This window comes from Triturus cristatus, chromosome 3_1, assembly GCF_964204655.1.
Source record: "Triturus cristatus chromosome 3_1, aTriCri1.1, whole genome shotgun sequence".
Lineage (NCBI taxonomy): Eukaryota > Metazoa > Chordata > Amphibia > Caudata > Salamandridae > Triturus > Triturus cristatus.
The window spans coordinates 1,052,149,644-1,052,168,845 of NC_140583.1; the positions used below are offsets into that span (position 1 = coordinate 1,052,149,644).

The window sequence follows — 19,202 nt, forward strand, 5'->3', positions numbered from 1 at the left end:
CTAATTCTCTGAGAGCTGCTACATTAGTATCAACTGCCATCTTTAGTGTATGTGCTACTCCCACAATCTTATGCCTCACTCTCTCACTGTTCTAATAATTTACATATTATTCTACAGCATGCATATAGCAAGTTCAAATCCATTTAATTTCTCTAGAGAAGATGGAAAATGTTTTTATATTACCTCACTCCTACTCCCAAACAGTGCTCTAAATTTGCTAAGTTACCTTTCTCACTGCAAATGCGCCTATCAAAAACCTTATTTCATAATTCAAATGCATCCTTCCACTTTTCCCAAGTGAATTCTAACTCCCAGGATTCTACAGATATACAGGAGTACAGGGTGGCCGCCGCGGTGGGGGGGGGAGGGGGGAGGGGGGGCGAGGGGCTGGGAATAAATAATCTAAAAGTAAGAAAATTAAAAAGACTTACCTGCTGCTCCACTAACGCTGCCAATCGTCTCACTGCTCCTCTTGTCGTGCCGGATGGGAATGGGCCCTCATGGTACAGAATCCACACCCAATCCAGACATTGATATCAATGCACGAGAGCAGTGCCAGGATTGGTTTGAGCGGCCTCATTTGCCTGTGGCTTTTTTCCAACCCGGCCGTATAACACAGCCATGTTGAGGAAACATCAGTTTGCCTCGGATAGCTGGCCAAACACACATGCACACTTATGAGTGCGCACTACTTCTCCTCCCTGCCATGCCCAGACCTGCCCCATACTCATTGCGGGGCTCAGACAGCATTAATAAAATATTAATAACATTTTGTTATTATCATTTTATTTATCATCTACTGGTGCGGGCTGTGGGGCAACACTCCTCTGCCATTACGGAGGAGCCACCCCTGCAGGAATTGTTCATAGACTTGATTATGGAACATGTACAAGAGAACCTGTTGAAGCATGTACCCTAGGTATCTGCCTACTCCGATGTACAGGGTAAACAATCTGAAGGAACTTTAATTGAGAGTTATGCAATCCTATGTACCTGTTGATAGAAATGTGCACCGCATAGTTCAGAATGCACACTTCTACAAAATCTACAGATATGTAAAAAAAACCTGTAAGAATTTTGGTTACTGATTGAGGGGGTAAAACCCTACTCAAGCAGGAACCACAATCTTTGATTGCCAGGGTGAAGTCACAAGCAATCCCTAAATTACCCTGCACTTAACTCTCAAGTAGCTTGGTACAGAGCAGTCAGGCTTAATTCAGAGGCAATGTGTTAAGTATCTGTGCACCACTTCAAACAGTAACACAGTGAAAAACACACCACTAAAGGATCCCATATGAAAAATAGAGTAATTTTTGTAAATAAAACAACACAAAAAATACAAAGATCCAAATAGTAGAACCAGAATTATGCGGGTTTCAGTATTTCAGTGAAAGTATCGTCGGAAAGCACAAAGCGTCGACTGGGAATATCTGGTAAGGCTGGACCGGAACAAAGTCACAAGTTCAGGCAACCTGCGATGGAGCACAGGGCAGCTACAGGGACCCAGTTAGGCCAGCTGTATAAAGTATAAAGTACACTAAATGCTGGCTTGTGGGGGCATTGCAAGGATCCGCAATGAAGATGCATCACGCAGCCGAGTCTATGTGTCCGTTCCTGAGATGCGGTGAGGCTAAGATTCAAGGTCCTGCCTGATCATCGACTATCCCAGTGACAATGATTGCAGTGAGAAGTACGGTGTCCATGATGTGATGCACAGCTGGGCTATGCATCAGTTCTGAGGAGCTGCGAGCCTGCGGTACAGAGTCCGGTGGCGTCATTGAGATGGGGGCCTGCATCGAGTATGCACTGTGCACCAGCGGTTCCGAAGAGGCCACGCAGTTTAAAGATGATGCAGGTCTTTGGGATGGGTCCAATCTCCACAGAAGGGACAATGCATTGGTTCTGCTCAGGGTAGCGCCTTGCACCAGAGGAGATGCATCATTTCCGCTTGGTCCGCAAAGGCCTGCAGAGCACCTTAGGCCCACTTGCAAGAGTCCCAGACTAGGGTGGCACCCCTTGGCAGGGTAGACTCACAGATGGCAGAGTCAAGGTGCTCAGTTCATGCATGTTGGAGCCTTCTGTCTCTGAGGCTCAAACAGCAGGCCAGGAAACTAGCCCTTGGAATAAGTCTGGGGTACTGGGTTCAGCTGATGCAGGTCCAGTCCTTCTCAGCCATGCAAGAGGGCAGCAGTCAGCAGGTCAGCACAGCAGGACAGTAGACCTTCAGCGCAGCTTTCCAACAGAGTGACAGTTCTTTCAGCAGCACAGTAGTCCTTCTTCATGGCAGCGTATGTACTGTACTTAAGACTTGGTGTCTGAGGTCCAATATCTATACCTGGTGCCCTTCTCTGGAAGGTGGGAGAAGCTTCTAGAGGTTTCCCTTTGAAGTCCCCAGGCATCCTACCTTGTCTTTCCTGGCTTCTGCCTGACTACAGGGGGTATGCAGCCTTTTTTGTGGTGGTTGGATACAGCCTATACACGTGTATATACAGCTGGGTCCAGCTCCACCCTCCCATCCTGCCAGTGATGGCCCTTCCAGACACACCTATGCTCTTTATTTTAAGTGGCTCTCTAGGAGAAATACACAAAGCTCAATTGCCATCTGCAGCCAGTTATGTGACCTAAGGACAGGCTACAGTTACTACATGGCCAAGGAACAAACTGGTTACATGCCCTGTATGGAAATTACAGCTTGTTAAATGTAATAATATATTTCTATGTAATCCTATAGGAGAGGTAGACCTTGCAGTAGTGAAGAATATTTTTCACTACCAGGACATGTAAAACTTAAAATTACATCTACTATGTTTTAAATACACTGCAGCATGCCCTCTGGCCAGTCCAGGTCCTACGCTTGGGCTGACTTAGAAGTATTAAAAAGTTAGGTTTGGGCCTAACAAAAGCTTTATTTTACCAGGTCGAAGTGGCAGTTTAAAATTGGACACAAACAGGGTGCAATGGCAGGCTTAAGGCATGTTTGAAGGGCTACTACTGAAGTGGTTGCACAATCTGTACTGCAGGTCCACTATAGCATTTAATTTGCAGGTCCTGGGTACATGCCGCACCACTTTACCAGGGGCTTGTAATAAAATTCAACATGTCAATTGGTGGAAAAGCCAATGTTACCATGTTTTAAGGAGTGAGCTTCGACACTTTAGCACTGGTTAGTAAAGTGCACAGATTTCTAAGACCATCAAAAAAAGATCAGCAAAAATGGAGGAGGTAGGCAAAATTTGGGCCTAACAAAAGCTTTATTTTACCAGGTCGAAGTGGCAGTTTAAAATTGGACACAAACAGGGTGCAATGGCAGGCTTAAGGCATGTTTGAAGGGCTACTACTGAAGTGGTTGCACAATCTGTACTGCAGGTCCACTATAGCATTTAATTTGCAGGTCCTGGGTACATGCCGCACCACTTTACCAGGGGCTTGTAATAAAATTCAACATGTCAATTGGTGGAAAAGCCAATGTTACCATGTTTTAAGGAGTGAGCTTCGACACTTTAGCACTGGTTAGTAAAGTGCACAGATTTCTAAGACCATCAAAAAAAAGATCAGCAAAAATGGAGGAGGTAGGCAAAATGTTTAGGGGAAGAGCACCCTAAGCTTGACAGGTCTAACACGTGTTCCCCCAGCTGAAAGTGGGGCGAACTACACAAACTCTTGAGAGTTCTCATCACTAAGGCAGAATCACTTGGATAGACTAACAGCAATGGGGTGGTCTGACCCAGGACGATGTTCCACCACTGCTCGCTTGCCACTCTTTTTAAAATTGATAGAATTGTGTTTTGATTTGTGCTCTGCTTTTAAAATTGAACTCGATCTGTTCACTTAACCGTACGCTCTCTCCCGGTCCGCAGCTGCTGGCTGTCACACCCTCTCCTCAGCCTATCAGCGCAAAGGGGGGCGGAGCCAAGGCTGCCACCGGCTACTTCACGCCGGTCGCAGCGCGGGAACATCAGTTTGGCTGGAACTCTGCGCACTTCAGATGCGTTAGAAACTGCTCGCTTGCCACTCTTTTTAAAATTGATAAGAATTGTGTTGTGATTTGTGCTCTGCTTTTAAAATTGAACTCGATCTGTTCACTTACCCGCACGCTCTCTCCCGGTCCGCAGCTGCTGGCTGTCACACCCTCTCCTCAGCCTATCAGCGCGAAGGGGGGCGGAGCCAAGGCTGCCACCGGCTACTTCATGCCAGTCGCAGCTCGGGAACGCAACGGTGGCGTGCCAAAGGTGCGCCAAAGGCAAGCCCATCTGCGCCCTTCCGCGCCCTTCCGGGACCTGGGGCCTGTCACCATGTCCAGAGAATTGTCTATACTCATGCCGAGCTGCTGGCACTTCAAACAGCCTCTGCTAACCTCACACTCAGTTCCCTCACACATTCCAGCATCCTTGAACAGGGAATCCTGGTACTTAGGACTACCTTCCCTGAAACATGTGGGGTTAACATAAATGGTCCATCTACAATGTAACAAAGCCAGGACCATAATTCCCGCAAAATCTCAGCCATATACCTCAACACTCGCTCACTGGTCAAACACCAGTCTGACATCTTCCTACTGCTCAAATGTGAGCAGCCTGACCTTCTCCTGATCACTGAAACCTGGCTGTCCCAAGAGTCATCCCCTGATATCCTTGCGGCTTTACCCTCGGACTACTGCATCACTCAGGCCAACCGTCCCTAGGGGAAAGTGGGTGGAGGAGTAGCTATCCTTGCTCGCCACAACTTTAATTACAAGACTCTTATCTTACTTGACTTACCCCTGGTAGATAGCCTGGTGATGAAATTTGAGTTTGAATCTGGCGCTTCGCCACTCGTATGTTTCCTGCTTTATAGGCCCCCTCAAGGCATGCCCCATTTTCCCCACTCCCTGGGCGAACAGATTGCCCACCTGGTCACAAACTATGGGAGGGTTTTACTTATCGGCGACTTCAACTATTGGGCCAACGACATTCTCGGCGGCCCCAAATCGGCTGAGCTAACCGAGCTACTCACCGAGCGTAACCTCACCCAACATATATCCACGGCCACTCATATCAAAGGACACACTCTCGACCAGATCTGGACCACGAACATCTCTCTGTCTACTGTCTTTGTATCACCCTGCACTTGGTCCGACCACCATCTTATCCATTTTTCTATTTTAAATAACTCCATGAACAAAATCCCTTGCCCAGCTAAATATACTCAAAGAAACTGGAACAAACTTTAGAAACCATCCTTTCTTGATTTCCTCACTAACTCAGCTCCTTTGGATAACCCCACCCTTGATCTAGCCGACGCTCAGCTCACTAACTGGCTATTGACCGCCAGCGATAAGTTTGCTCCCCTCAGGAAGTCCCACGCACCCCGCCCACATGACGCTCAAAAATGGTTCTCAAATGAATTAAAACTCCTAAAACTTGCCCTTAGGCAACTAGAAAGGAAATGGCGCAGCAATTACAAACCTGAAGACAAACTGTCTTATCTTAATTGTTTGAATTCCTACAAAAAATCCATCTCAGCGGCCAAAGTGGCCTACTTCTCTACAAAAATCTTGTCTGCAACCAACCGCTCTAAGGAGATCTTTCGCATTGTTGATGAGCTCTCCAACCCCGAAAGAACTCTGTGTAGGCCCCCACCCTCTCAAACCTTCTGTAATGCCTTAAATATCTTCTTTATTGATAAAATCAAGAAAATTAAGTCCAGCATCCCGGCTAATCAAAATTTGTCTCTTACACCACCAACACCAGCTCCCTTACGCACTTTCCTTTATTAGCTGATCACACCTTCGCTAAACTCCTTTCAAAAATCAAACCTGGCTCGCCCACTGATTGTTGCCCTCCTAGCATTTTGAAGGAAATCTTCACTGTACTTCCGGGCCCTGCTCTAAATCTTTTAAATGAATCCTTACTTCAAGGTACCGTCCCCGCCACCTTTAAAGAGGCCATTGTCGTACCTCTCTTAAAGAAGATGGGCTCCGATCCATCAATCCTGACCAACTATCGGCCCATCTCCCTTCTCCCTTTTCTGGCCAAGTTATTGGAAGCCCATGTCACCAGCTGTCTCGCTGATTTCTTGGAGAAATCTGAATTCCTCGACCCCCACCAAGCTGGCTTCCGTCCGGCACACTCTACCGAGGCGGTTATTCTTACTGTTCTGGATACCCTCCGCAGTGAGGTTGATAAGGGCTCTCCGCAGGCCCTTGTCCTACTTGACCTCTCCGCTGCTTTCGACACGCTCGACCACCGTCTTTTGGTCGACCGTGTCAGGGAAGCCGGAATCTCAGGTCCTGCCCTAAGCTGGATCAACTCCTTTTTGGAAAATCGATCTCAGGCAGTTCGCACAGCTCAGTTCACTGCCCCCAGCGTTCAAATTTCTTGTGGCGTCCCCCAGGGCTCTTCTCTCTCTGCTTTGTTATTCAACCTCTACCTTCATCCACTTGTCCGAGCCCTGAAGGAGCGCAAAGTTTGCACCTTCAACTACGCCGATGATTTCCAACTCATCTTTCCCATTAGCAATACCCCCGAGTCGATCCACGCTTTTCAATCCACCATGCTGTTCATCAGCAAATGGATGAACAAGAACCACCTGAAACTTAATCCGGATAAAACGGAACTCATCCTAACTGGTGGTATTGCCAAAAACCCATGGGGACCTCACTTCTGGCCTGGAGAACTAGATCAGCCTCCCGTGCCCTCCGGCTCGGCTAAAAGCCTGGGGGTGATTATCAGTCAAGACCTCACTCTGAAGCCCCAGATTAGCTCCGTAGTATCCACCTGCTTCTTCCAACTCCGGAAAATAAAGAAGATTTGTAAATACCTCACTCATGACGCTCGCATCCAAGTAGTCATTGCTATGGTCATGTCACATGTTGACTACGCCAATTCCCTGTACTTTGGCATCCCTCTTCATCTATCTAAACGGTTACAGTTAATACAAAATCAGGCAGCGCGTTTAATCACTCATTTACCCAGGCATCACCATATTACCCCCATTCTGAAGCAACTTCATTGGCTGCCAGTCGCTCAGCGGTGTGCCTTCAAAATCGGATGTCTCATTTTTAAATCACTCAACGGTTCTAGCCCGAAATTTGTCAATAACATGATCAAAAAATATGCCCCCACCCGTCATCTTCACTCAGCTCGCAAAAATCTTCTCTTGACCCCCTCTTTCAGACTCAAACGCACCGGCGGAGTCAGGTTCTCTACCTTAGCCCCCCCGTTTTGGAACTCTCTCCCATCAGAAATCCGTCTTTCCACTACTCTCCTCGCCTTCAGAAGTCTTTTAAAGACCTGGCTTTTCTGACAGGCATTCTAACTCTTCCTCTGGACCGAACTCCTGCCAAACTAGCGCCATGAAACCTCCCCGCGTGCGCTCTATAAATTCTCATTGACATGACATGACATGACACAAAGTCTATTCCCTGTAGGGAGATGGACCACCTCTACAGTTTGGGATGTCACCCGCCACTTGGATGAGCCATATGATCCGCCTTTGGTCTGTCTAAATCGGGAAGTGAGCACCAGACAGGTATGGTTTCAGCTTCTTCACTAGCCAGACCTCAGCAAAGACATCCCTTTTAGTTGCGCTCCACCTCCTGCTAATTAAGGCTACTTGTTGGTCTAGCCCCTCCTCGTTTAACTGTGCTAAGACAGCCCCTTATCTATACTCAGAAGCATGTCTCTGCACTATCAACTCATTACAGAATTTGAGTGCCTTGAGTACAAATGTTGTACACATGAGCTACTCGAGGGCATCAACAGCTGTCTGGCAGGCCTATGTCCAGATCACTTTTCTGGGCTGATTCTTTGAAGTCAGCTCTGTTAACGGGGCCACAATGGTCCCATGTCTCTGAACAAAGCTCCAACAGTATCCTGTGAGGCCCAGGAAAGCCCTCACCTCAGTCTATATTTTTAGTGGGTTGCCAGGCCAGGATTATTTCAATCTTGGCCTGGGGGGGCTGCACCTTGCCTTCATTCACCATGTGGGCGAGAGACACCACAGAACCCTGCTCTATCTGGCACTTACTAGCCTTGATATTCAGGCCCGCCTTCTGCAGGGCCTGAAGCACCCCCTGGTGTTGTAGCATCTTTTCAAGCCCTGGAGCATGCAAATAGATTATGCCACATAGGAGCTGCAGTTGAGCATATCCTTATTCTCCAACATTCATTAATACACTGCACATTACATCATACTTCCCATAACCACACCTTAATACCTCCCCCGCATATCACGTAGTTCCTGTTCCGAGTCTGTGAAGAACCACGAAGGTCCTAATCCACATTGCATCAATATGCTGCACGTGTTCCTCCCACCTGGAGCTGTAGACAGCTATGTCGTCCAGGTAGGTGGCACATAATACCCCTTACCAAGCCAGGACCCTGTTGACCAACCTCTGATAGCGGAAAGGAGCATTCTTTAAACCAAACTTGAAGTGACCCTCTGGGGTCGAGAATGCAGACCTCTCTTTCGCCTCTACAGTCAGGGCAATTTGCCTGTATCCTGATGTGAGATAAAAGGTACTCAGGAAGTTGGCGGCACCCAGCTTGTCGATGAGCTTATTAGCTCGGGCGATGGGGTGGACATCAGTTTTCGTGATGGAATTGAGTGCCCTGTAGTCCACACAGAACCTAAGTTCTGGAGTGGTGCCCTGTGGGGCAGCATTGGGTACCGGCACCCCAAGGCTGAACCAGGGACTGTTGGAGGGCTCAGTCACCCCTGAAACCAGCATCTTGGAGACGACCTCCTTGATACTGTCCCTCACCTTCTCTGACAGCCTGTAAATGTAATTTCTAACAATCAGACTGTCACCAGTGTGAATGTCATGGACGCACTGGTGTCTGAGTCTAGAGGTGAAGGAGAACAGAGTAAAACTGCCCAGCAACTGCCAGTAGTCGCACTGCCGTTTTGGGATCAGGATATGAGAGAGGTTTAAATGCTCTACCGATCCATTGTGCTCTTGGGCAGACAAGAGGTCAGGGAGAGGCTTGCTCTCCTTTTCCACCCCGTGATCTGTCACCAGGAGCATGTTGACTTCAGACCACTCAAGGTGTTGTTTGAATCCGTTCATGTGGAGCACCCTTAAGGTCTTTCCAGCAGTCTTGAGATCCACCAGGGAGGTGCACTCCCCTTCCAATCCTTTGCCTCAAATGGGCCTGTCCAGTGAACCTGGAGACCTCTGGACTCCACATGCTCTATATTCCACACCTCCAGGCCAGGTTGAAACTTTATCAGAGGGGCCTCCTTGTCAAACCATACTTCTTGACTGGCCTCAAGATTTCTTTTCACCTTTTTCCAGAAGTAAGGCTTCTGATTGCGGTAGACCAACATGTAGCTGACCACATCCTAAGGAGGTTTACTGGAAGCTTGCTCCCACCCCTCTCTGACAAGACTGACAGGTCCCCTAACAGGGTGGCCATAGTGGATTTTGAAGGGGCTAAACCAACCCCCCTTCTGTGGCACCTACCTGTAGGCAAAGAGAAGGCATGGCAGTAGGACGTCACACTTATGCCTTATGGGCTCAGGTAGGCCCATGATCATTCCTTTGAAGGTCTTATTGAATCTCTCCACAAGCCCCTTGGATTTGGGATGATAGTGTGTGGTGAAATTATAAATTACTCCAAATTCATCCCACATGAACTTCATGTATGCTATCATGAAATTAATGCCTCTGTCAGACACTACCTCTTATGGGAACCCTACCCATGTAAAAATCTCCATCAGGGCCCTGGCCACTGCAAATCCAGTCACCGACCTCAGAGGGATGGCCTCTGGGTAGCGAGTGGTGCGGTCCACCAAGACCAGGTGTTGCCTAAAGCTGTCTTCAGGTACAAGGGACCAACAAGATCGACGCCCACTCTTGCAAAGGGAGTTACAACAATAGGTAGGTAGAGCATTGAGCTTTTTTCCTAACTTTCCACTGGCCTGACAAGTGCAACATGACCTACAGAATGCATCTGAGGTCCTCTTCACCTGGCGCCAAATGAAGTGGGCAACGAGGCTGGTGAAGGTCTTGTCTTGCCCCAGATGTACTGTCAGGGGAATGTCATGTACAAACCCAAGTAGGGAGACGTGTAACGCTGGGAGACCACCAGCACGTGGGCTGTCCCAGGTCCAGGATCCTTAGGATCACAGTATAGTCGGTCATTCTCCCAGTAGATAAAGTGATCACAAGAGGTATCACCTGCTGCCTGGGCCTCACATTGTCGCCTCCTGCCCTCTAGAGTGGGGCACTCTTTCTACATTTTGCGGAATTCCTCCCTGGTGGTCCACCATAACCTTGCCATCCATCAATCTCACGCAGGTCACCCAGGATGTCATTGTCCTCCCCGGTTGATTCAGGAGCATCCTCCTTGGGTGCCCTGTCAACCTAGACCGCTGGAAATTCAGGGGCTGGCTTCCCACACCCTTGGCCATTACTCTTATTGGCAGCTGCCTGGGCCATTGTTCCAAGCTCCAGATGCCCTTGACTCCCTTTCTGGGCAACCATGGAACTTGTGGTCAAACAGACCCATTCATGCAATCCCAACATCTCCAAGTGTGACCTGACCGCTACCTTCTTCTCCAGAGTCTTCTCCAGGTCATTCCCTAACAGACAATTTACAGGCATGGCAGGGTTCACAGCTATTTCTAGTGACCCTGAGACCCCCCATCCCCGCTCAAAGGGAACCAGAGCCACTTATGGAAGACTCTCACTGTAGTCTGCGACTATCACTTGGTGGAATGTTCGGCAACACCTGCTCTGAGGACACCATCTGCCGCCTTACAATAATTATGCTGGCTGCTGTGTCTCTCAGAGCCTCCATCTATTGCCCTTTGATGGTGACCCACTGCCTATACTTTGAATTATTTGTAGGTCTACAGGCTTTTGGCACCATCTCCTTATCCCCCAGGAACACTAGGGTAACCTATGACCACCTCCTCCCCAAGCACTACATTCGCCAGCCCAGGTGTCTACCCACTGGTGGGTGGCAGTGCCCTCTTGGGACATTTGGTGTCTCCCTTGGAGTACCCATATTTGTAACCATATTCAGTACATTGGGGAACAAACCTCTCTGTCTACTTGTCAAAGAATCAATTCTTCATTGGTCTAGGTTGGGACTGGTTACCACTGTTCCCTTGGAAATATTTTGGGGGCCTTTTGAGAACACCTTACTTTTACTCTTTCTTCTGTTGGGACCCCTGACTATTCTTTTGGGAGTCTCACGCCAGATGCTTTATTGGTCACCGGAGCTGACCCAGAGGCCTGCCTCCTCAGCAAGCTTCCTTGTGTCAGTCAGCTTGCTAAAAGAAATATTGAGCATGTGTTCCTTGAGAATCAAGTTGTACATCTCATTGTATTAATTAACTTTGCTGCGTCTCACCCAGCCATTCAGTGCCTTGTTAGACTAGTCCCACCCAAGACTGATTGGGGAGTTTTTGGCTGTCCCTGAACCCCTGGCGATGCTTTTCAGGGGTCAGTCCTAATTTAGCTAGAAGGACTGCTTTCATGGGACCGTACCTGATTTGGACATCTACTTCTAAGGTCAGAAGAGTGTCCACCACCACTAAAGGCATTTGCTTCCACAGACTATCTTCCAGTGCTCCACTGGGATCTTGTGTACGCTCAGGGTCACTTCATAAGCTGAAAACGATTTACCAATGTCATCTCTCAAAACATAACTGGGTACCAGGTCTATGGGCCTGCTTGTCTCCTTCAGACGATGAGGAAGTCATGCAGTGCTGCACTGCGGGACAGAGAAAGGGCAGGAATGTGCCATATTTAAGGCACTAAAGAACATTCCTGTCCTTTCCTTTGCACTGGCACCCTTTTGGCAGCCATAGCACCAATGCAGGCACCCCTGCACCGTGGTGCAAGGGTGCCTTTGTTGCATCCACATTTCTGGGGGCAGGAAGGGGTTCCGTCCTGCACAAAACCAATCCTGGGAGGAATATTCCTCTTTCTATGTGTGCTGCAGAATGCAGCGTTTCTAGAAATAGGAAGAAACAAAGAGAAATAGAGATGGTTCTCCTTGTTATACCTCCCATGGGAAGATATAGGTTCTTGGCACATCGCCAGGTTTACAAGTTCGTGTAAATCTTGGGATACACCAAAATCCATGGGAGTTGCATGGTAACACCCACGCAATGCCCATGGAACACCTACCAGGACAGAGTAACGCAACCCAGAGATTTGCGCTGCGTTGCATTACAGATTTTTGGAGCCACTCAGAGCCACGGATAATGGCTTTGCGTGGCTTCAAAAATTTGTCTTAAGGTTTGCGTCGCTCTTGTACCACATTGCATGGTGCAGGAGCAACGCAAACAGTCTCATACATAGGCCCCTGAGTGTATGCTGCCACTAATACTGCTGGAACCTGCTTGTTATTCCTTCAGTTCCAGCTCTTAAAGACTCCTTTCATGAAGCCAAATGCTCCAAAGCAAGTTTTAACTCCATCATGATCTTGGCCATTTTCTGCTGAAACTCCCTCTCTGCCTTTCTGTCCACTAGCTCCTCTACCAGGGCTCAAATTCAGGTGCTAATACTGCTCATCCAAATCATTATCATCATCCTTCACCCTTTTGGCTGTTAGTAACTGGTGAATCTCCCACCAGGCCCTCAGAGTCTTCTGCAGCTCCAACTTGTTTGTACCCTTCTTGGTGGGGGGTCCTCTTTCCTGGCAGAATTGCTTCAGCTCAGGCACAGTGTAATTTTTCAAGTTGACCAATTTGAATTCCATCACCGCAGGTATGGTCGCAGACATTCAAGTAGCAAAAAGAGTAGATTTGGAAAAACAAAAGTAGTCAATCTAGGAGAATGTAAAAACTCTAATTCGTCTTAAATTATTTATGTGGGGCACACAAAATTACTGCATGGTACTACACCTGCACAAGTCCAAACCCACGCCACTGTACACCAGCATAAGAAATTGGGTTACTGATTGAGGGGGATGAAACTCTACTAAAGCAGGAACCACCATCCTTGCCAGGCGAAAGTCACAAGTAATCCCTAAATGAACCTGTTCTTAACCCTCGGGCAGCTTTGAACAGAATGGTCAGGAGTAACTCACAGGCAATGTGTGAAGTATTTGTGCAACAATTCAAATAGTAGCATTGTCAAAAACACACCACTAAAAGTTCCCACACCAGGTTAGAAAAATATAGTAAATACATCCATAACAAAATGACAAAAATCTAATCAGTTGAACCGGAGATATGCAGGTTTAAAGATTTCAGTGAAAACAGCACCAATAAGCACAAAGCACTGACTGTTAATATCTGGCCGTGCCAGTCCAGGACAAATTCACAAGTTTTGGTCAACTACAATGAAGTGCACGCTGGCTACAGTGACCAAGTTAGGACTGCTGAACAAAGTAACTTAAATCCTGGTTTGGGAAGTGTTGCAAGGATTCCATCAAAGATGCGTCGGGCAGCTTCGGCGATGCGTCGGTTTAGAGATACCGCAAGGCTGCGATGCGAGGTCCTGCATCATCATTGAGGATGCCATTGATGAGGGCTTACGGTGCAATTCAGGAGCCAAAGATGTATTGCGCAGGCAGGGCAATGCATCGCTTCCGAGGAGCTGTGAGGCTGCGATGTTGAGTCTGTCGTTGAGGCTGCCACCAACGAGGGATGAGAGAGCCTGCACCGAGGATGTGGCGCACATCGGCAGTTCCAAAGGGTCTACAGGCTGCAAAGGTGATGCAGTTTTTTGCGACAGGTGCAGTCCCCGCACCAGCGGCGATGTGACTGTTCTGTTCCGGATTGCATCGTGTAGCAAAGGAAACGCGTAGGTGCTGCTGGGTCCCCAGAGGCTGGTAGAGCTCCTTATATCCACTACCAAGGGTCCCGGACTGTGCTGGGATGACTTGGCAGGGTAGACTCGCAAGAGTCCAGATGCTGGGATAACAGTTGATGATGCCTTCTGTCCCTGAGGCTCAAGTCGGGAGGTCAGCCAACTAGCCCTTGAAGTCACTCTTGTGTGCTGAGTTCAGCAGATGCATGTCTAGTCCTTCTCACCCATGCAAGAGAGTTGCAGGTCTGCACAGCAGGGCGGCAGTCCGTCCGAGCAGCAGTCTAGCAGAGTAGCAGTCCTTTCAGCAGCACAGCAGTCCTTCTTCCTAGCAGAGTATCCAGAGGTCCAGAAGTGTACCAAAGTGTTGGTGTCTGAGGTCCAATATGTATACCTGGCCCCCTCCCTCTGGAAGGTAGGATAAACTTTTGGAGGTTTCCCTTTGAAGTCCCCAGGCATCTTGCCTTGCCTGTCCTGACTCAAGACTAATTACAGGGGGTATGCAGCCCTTTGTGTTGAGGCAGGACACAGCCTATTCAAGTCTAAGTATTGCTGGGCCCAACTCCGCCCTCTCATCCTGCCAGTGATGGCTCATCCAGGCACAACTAAGCTCGCCGTTGTTTGTGTCTGTCTAGGAGGAATCAATAAAGCACAACTGTCATCTACATCCTGTCGTTTGTCCCCAGGACAGGCTACAGGTACTAAATGGCTAAGGCATAAAAATGTCAAATTTCTAAGTAACATTTTCCAAATCTTATTTTACCACAAGAGAGGATTTTTCATTAAATTACAAAGACAGCAGACATGAACTGGTTACTTCCTCTCATTTGGAAATTACAGCATATTAAATGTGATAAGGTAATTCCAGTGGTTTCCTACGGGAGAGGTAGGCCTTGCAGTAGTGAAAAATGAATTTGAGAGTTTTTCACTACCGGGACCTGTGAAACTTAAAATGACATATCCAAATTTTTAGATACACTGCACCCTGCCCTCTGGGCTGCCCTAGGGGTGACGTGTGTATTAAAAAAGGAAGGTGTGGGTCTGGCAAAATGTTTTTTGGGCCAGATCAAAGTGGCAGTTTAAAACTGTACCTACACAGGCTGCAAAGGGCAGGCCTGAGACATGTTTAAATGGTTACTGAAGTGTGTGGCACAATCAGTGCTGAAGGCCCACTAGTAGCATTTCATTTACGGGCCCTTGGTACATGCAGTACTACTTTACTAGCGCCTTATAAGTAAAATAAATGTCAATTGGGAATAAGCCACTGTTACCATCTTTTAAGGAGTAAGCACACACCCTTTAGCATTGGTTAGCAATGTAAAGTATGCAGAGTCCTAAGACCAGCAAAAACAAGATCAGCAAAAATGGAGGAGGAAGGCAGCAAGTTTGGGGGAAGACCACCTTAAGACTGTCGGGTCTAATAGAAACATTAGTGTTGCTCGTCTTTAAGGACCTGCTCACATTGTCACACCAAGCATAATAGATCTTGAATATCATATGGACACAATGTTTCCTTGAAATCAGCTCCTAGATGTCATTCAGGATTAATAGCAATGGAGTTTGGATTCAAAAAGCCATTGTCCTACAGCACCTCATCTTCCTCCATATTGATTTCTTCTGTACCTCCACATATTTTTCTCATATCTTATCTCCTCTACTCCTGTACCAGGCAGCATTCATTGTATGGTGCTTTACCACACCAATATTCAGTGCTTAATTTGAGCTAGCGGTTTCCAGGGCTCGACACTGGCAATTAACTCTCAACACAGGCAATTATGACAACTGCCCCATGGTGGCAATGTTTGTATAATTTACAGATGAGAAGAATAGTAATTGTGTATTCATTCAATACACAATAAAAACAACTAATACCTGCAGTCCAAGTCATTTTTATAGCTGTGGGGGCCTAAAACAGTCTGAATTGGCATACTCGTAGCATTGTGCTTGCTAGGAGTCTTTAGGTACTGTCATAGGCAATGCTGGCAGTGGTAATGGGTGGTGCAAGCTGCGGAAGCCTCCTGACAAAGGCCCTGGCACTTATTTTTTTTAACAAATTAATCACTGCCAATATCTCTCTATCTACTTCAATTCCTCCATAGCATCTGTTCATGATTTCCCAGCTACGATGTGTGCTGTGCCGAAATCCTGCTGCACAGGTGTCGTATGTGCTTCGTCAGATATGTACTTCTTCAGTGGGCGATTGCATACTTTTTAACATCCATGTAATGTGCCTCCAGCTGTTGACTCCACCTCCACTGACTGCTTATTGAGCTCAAGTATGTTTGGTTGACACAAATCTTCCCAAAAGATGGTTTCTCCACTTCACGAGATGCTAGACCAGAGTGCGTTACTGCAGTAATGTTCATCCCTGGGTAACCATTTGACCTGGACCTTTGAGTTGCTGCACCTTTAATTGAACTTTATGTGCAAAGGCTTCAGCTCCTGCTCACTGCCATATATGCTTCCTTGCATTCAGGTCTTTGCTGATATGCTAGGTCAGTGTCTTCAATGTCTAACTCTGGCTCCCCGCTCACTCTCGACTGGATCCGATTTACATTGCACTTCATTGATGCTTATTGGAGTATCGAGTAGGTAGAGGTGATCTCGAAAACTGTCATTGGTACAACATGTACCCGCTCATCTCTGTGTTCCAGATGATATTTTGAGCTTGTGTGATGAAATCCACAGTTTCCATTAGCATTCACAGCAGATAGTTAATTCCACTTCTTGTGCCATGGACCAAAACTTTGAACCTTGACTTAATGTTTATAACTTGTATGTCAAGCAACTCATAAATGAGATTTCATTGTTTGTACATATGCATTTTAGACTCTGTTGCACACTGCAAACTCTCTGTGGCAGTCTTAAATGGTAATACCAAAACAACTTTTTTTGAGTGTTAAGTCAAATTATATATTAAGTAAGTTATATTAAAGATCTTGCTTACACATAATAAACATTAAGGTTCTACTTTTTTATACCTACCTTTAGCGTACAAGGCATTGTTATGTAATAAGTATAATGTTCTCTGCTTGATATAGGCCAATTTCTGTGGGGGTGGGAGTGAGACCAATCCTGTACTGGAAACGTATATGGGCCACACCTGAGCTTGGCTCCTACCGAGAGGGGCTGAATGAAGTCCTAGGAATTCCTGATTAAGTAAGTATACCCTGGATCAAGTACATAAGAGAGATCCTGGGAAACACGGGTTGTGGAAACTTATGTGATGACCAGCAGGCAGATGCCGCAATCAATAAATTAATTCTAAAGGGGAACTATATTCAGAATAAAATGAGTCTTCTCTGGCTCAACCCACCTTTGGCACCCTGACTGACTAGTTCCTCTTAATAAAGGATACATTCAAATGTGAGCACTTTCTCGATGAGATCGAGCCTCCGCTAGCTAGGAAGCTGTATCTTCAGTTTCCGTATAGTAAACTACCGCTTGCCACATCCCCTGCCAATTGGCCCAGCGTGTCAGAGCCAGCTAGGCCCTTCTGTCTTTGTGGGACCACTAGGGAAACAGGAGAGCACGTCCTGTTCTTCTGTCTAGCCTACCTGGGTAGAAGGAGTAAATGACTAGTTCCTGTTTGTCGAAATTTAAGTGTCAGGAAACACGCAGAGGCCCTTCATATTCTAGGAAGAAAAGTTTGGTTTTTGCTGTATCCCCTTATCTGTTATTTATGTGGAGAATTAGGCAAAAGGTGAGCCCACAACCAATTCCCTTAGATACTCTGGAGGGAGGGGCTTTTCCTAAATTATATTTTTTTGCAGCACTCAACTTTTATTAGGCCAAAGGTGCATTGTGTGTACTCATTTTATAGATGTGATGCATCTTGCAATATCAAGATAGCTATGAATTTTAACCAACTGTTTTAATTTTATTATTAATTCATTTTATGAATACTGTTTTAATGATTTTAACTGGACCTGCACTTTTTAATTGCGTTTTTATGGCAGATTGCCGAAATTCAGATTTGTATGATGATATTTTTCTTCTTTTTGTGATATGTTTCTCACCTTCTTGATCTTTTTTCTCTTCAGGATCTTCTGAAGGATCTGTACCCCGATTCACTTGAAATAGATTAATTCATTTGGATATTGTCATGGAAAATTGACTTGGAAATTGCTACTTCACTTGAATGGATGTTCTCCTTTGGATCTTGAAGGACTGTTGACTTTTTTTTAATATGTTAAGAAGGCTTTTCAATTTTAGGTTTTGAATAATTTTTTGAAATTTTTGTGCATTGCTTTATAATCTTTGTTTTCATACTGCTATTTTGGACCTGCAATGCGGATTGTGTCTAGACTTGAAAAATGTTTTTAAGCTCTTTGCACCTGACACAGGTGGGCCTGGATTGTTAATGAATTTTCTGCTTCCCAAGAGCTAATGGATTTTTTCCTGATCCTATCTGTATTTTTCCTGGAGGGGAAATGGTGTTGGCTGGATCTCTTCCACTCCATCCTGAAAGCTAAGTATTCTAATCCCCTTGTTTTCACAGGTGCCATATTTCAGCAAGTATGAAGAAGGCTGATATTCTTAAACTGCCTGTACATGCCCAATATATATATAATTTAACCACATTCTCTTTCATATATAACCAAAATAAATTTATTTTATGATTGCGTTGTTAATGATTCAGAGTTATATAGTAACTTTTCAAGAACATAATTGTATCTCGCCCTCAGAATTTTGAATGTAGCCTTGTTAAATAGTTAAAAAACCAAGTGTGTTTATGCTTACTATTCACAAATCCAATGCTGAATCAGTGCAACTATTCCATTATCAGTATGGGTCACAGAAAATTAAAAATAAAAATTTGAAAACACGATCGGCCCGTGCAGGTAAGAGTGGGGGCGGTGGGGTGGGGCTATGTGGAGAGCATTCGACGAACGACACAGAGAGGAAATTGCATTATTAATTTTCTCTCATCATCGTCTGTTGGTCCCCCACCCGCCCCACTGCTATTATGGGCCGCTCCTGTTTGAAAGGATGTCAAGGATTATTAGCGCAATTAGTCCAGTCAAGATCGTCAAGCATGGCCACATTACATATGGGTTTGTGAGATAAATCACAAGCTGATAAAAAACATCAAATCCACTAAAATGATATACTGAAAATAATATGAACCTGCCCCTTCTCTGGAATTATATGACTGACAGGCACTCCATTGTTTTACCTTGGTACATAATGCCTTGATGAAAATCAACAGTCTCTACTACTGATTCTAGAACTGCACGATCACATAAAATATATCTCTATTGCACTATAGACATTGAAGAGGGACTATCCTTTTGCATTGCAGATGATCATCCTGCTTTTGTAGCTGGAATCCTGAGCATGGATGTGGGAGACCCTCAGGGCTCCATTCTGAGCCCCACACTATTCAATCTCTTTATGTCCCCATTAGCTGTCCTGGCCGAGACATAAGGAGCGAAAATTATTTCATACG

General features: G+C 46.2%; 1 protein-coding gene across 23 annotated transcripts in view; it reads left to right on the forward strand.

Moving 5' to 3' along the window:
• The window catches only part of LOC146861496 (uncharacterized), a 299,073-nt gene extending 280,701 nt beyond the window's left edge, over positions 1 to 18,372 (forward strand). For 18 of the 23 annotated variants that reach the window (XR_014978988.1, XR_014978977.1, XR_014978992.1 and 15 more), the window contains one exon: positions 17,794 to 18,372. The gene's annotated coding sequence lies outside the window, so the exon portion shown is untranslated. Of the gene's footprint in view, positions 1 to 16,791; positions 16,910 to 17,793 lie in introns of all 23 variants that reach the window. The other 5 variants (XR_014978983.1, XR_014978973.1, XR_014978972.1 and 2 more) reach the window with 1 other exon arrangement.
• The last annotated feature ends 830 nt before the right edge of the window (positions 18,373 to 19,202 follow it).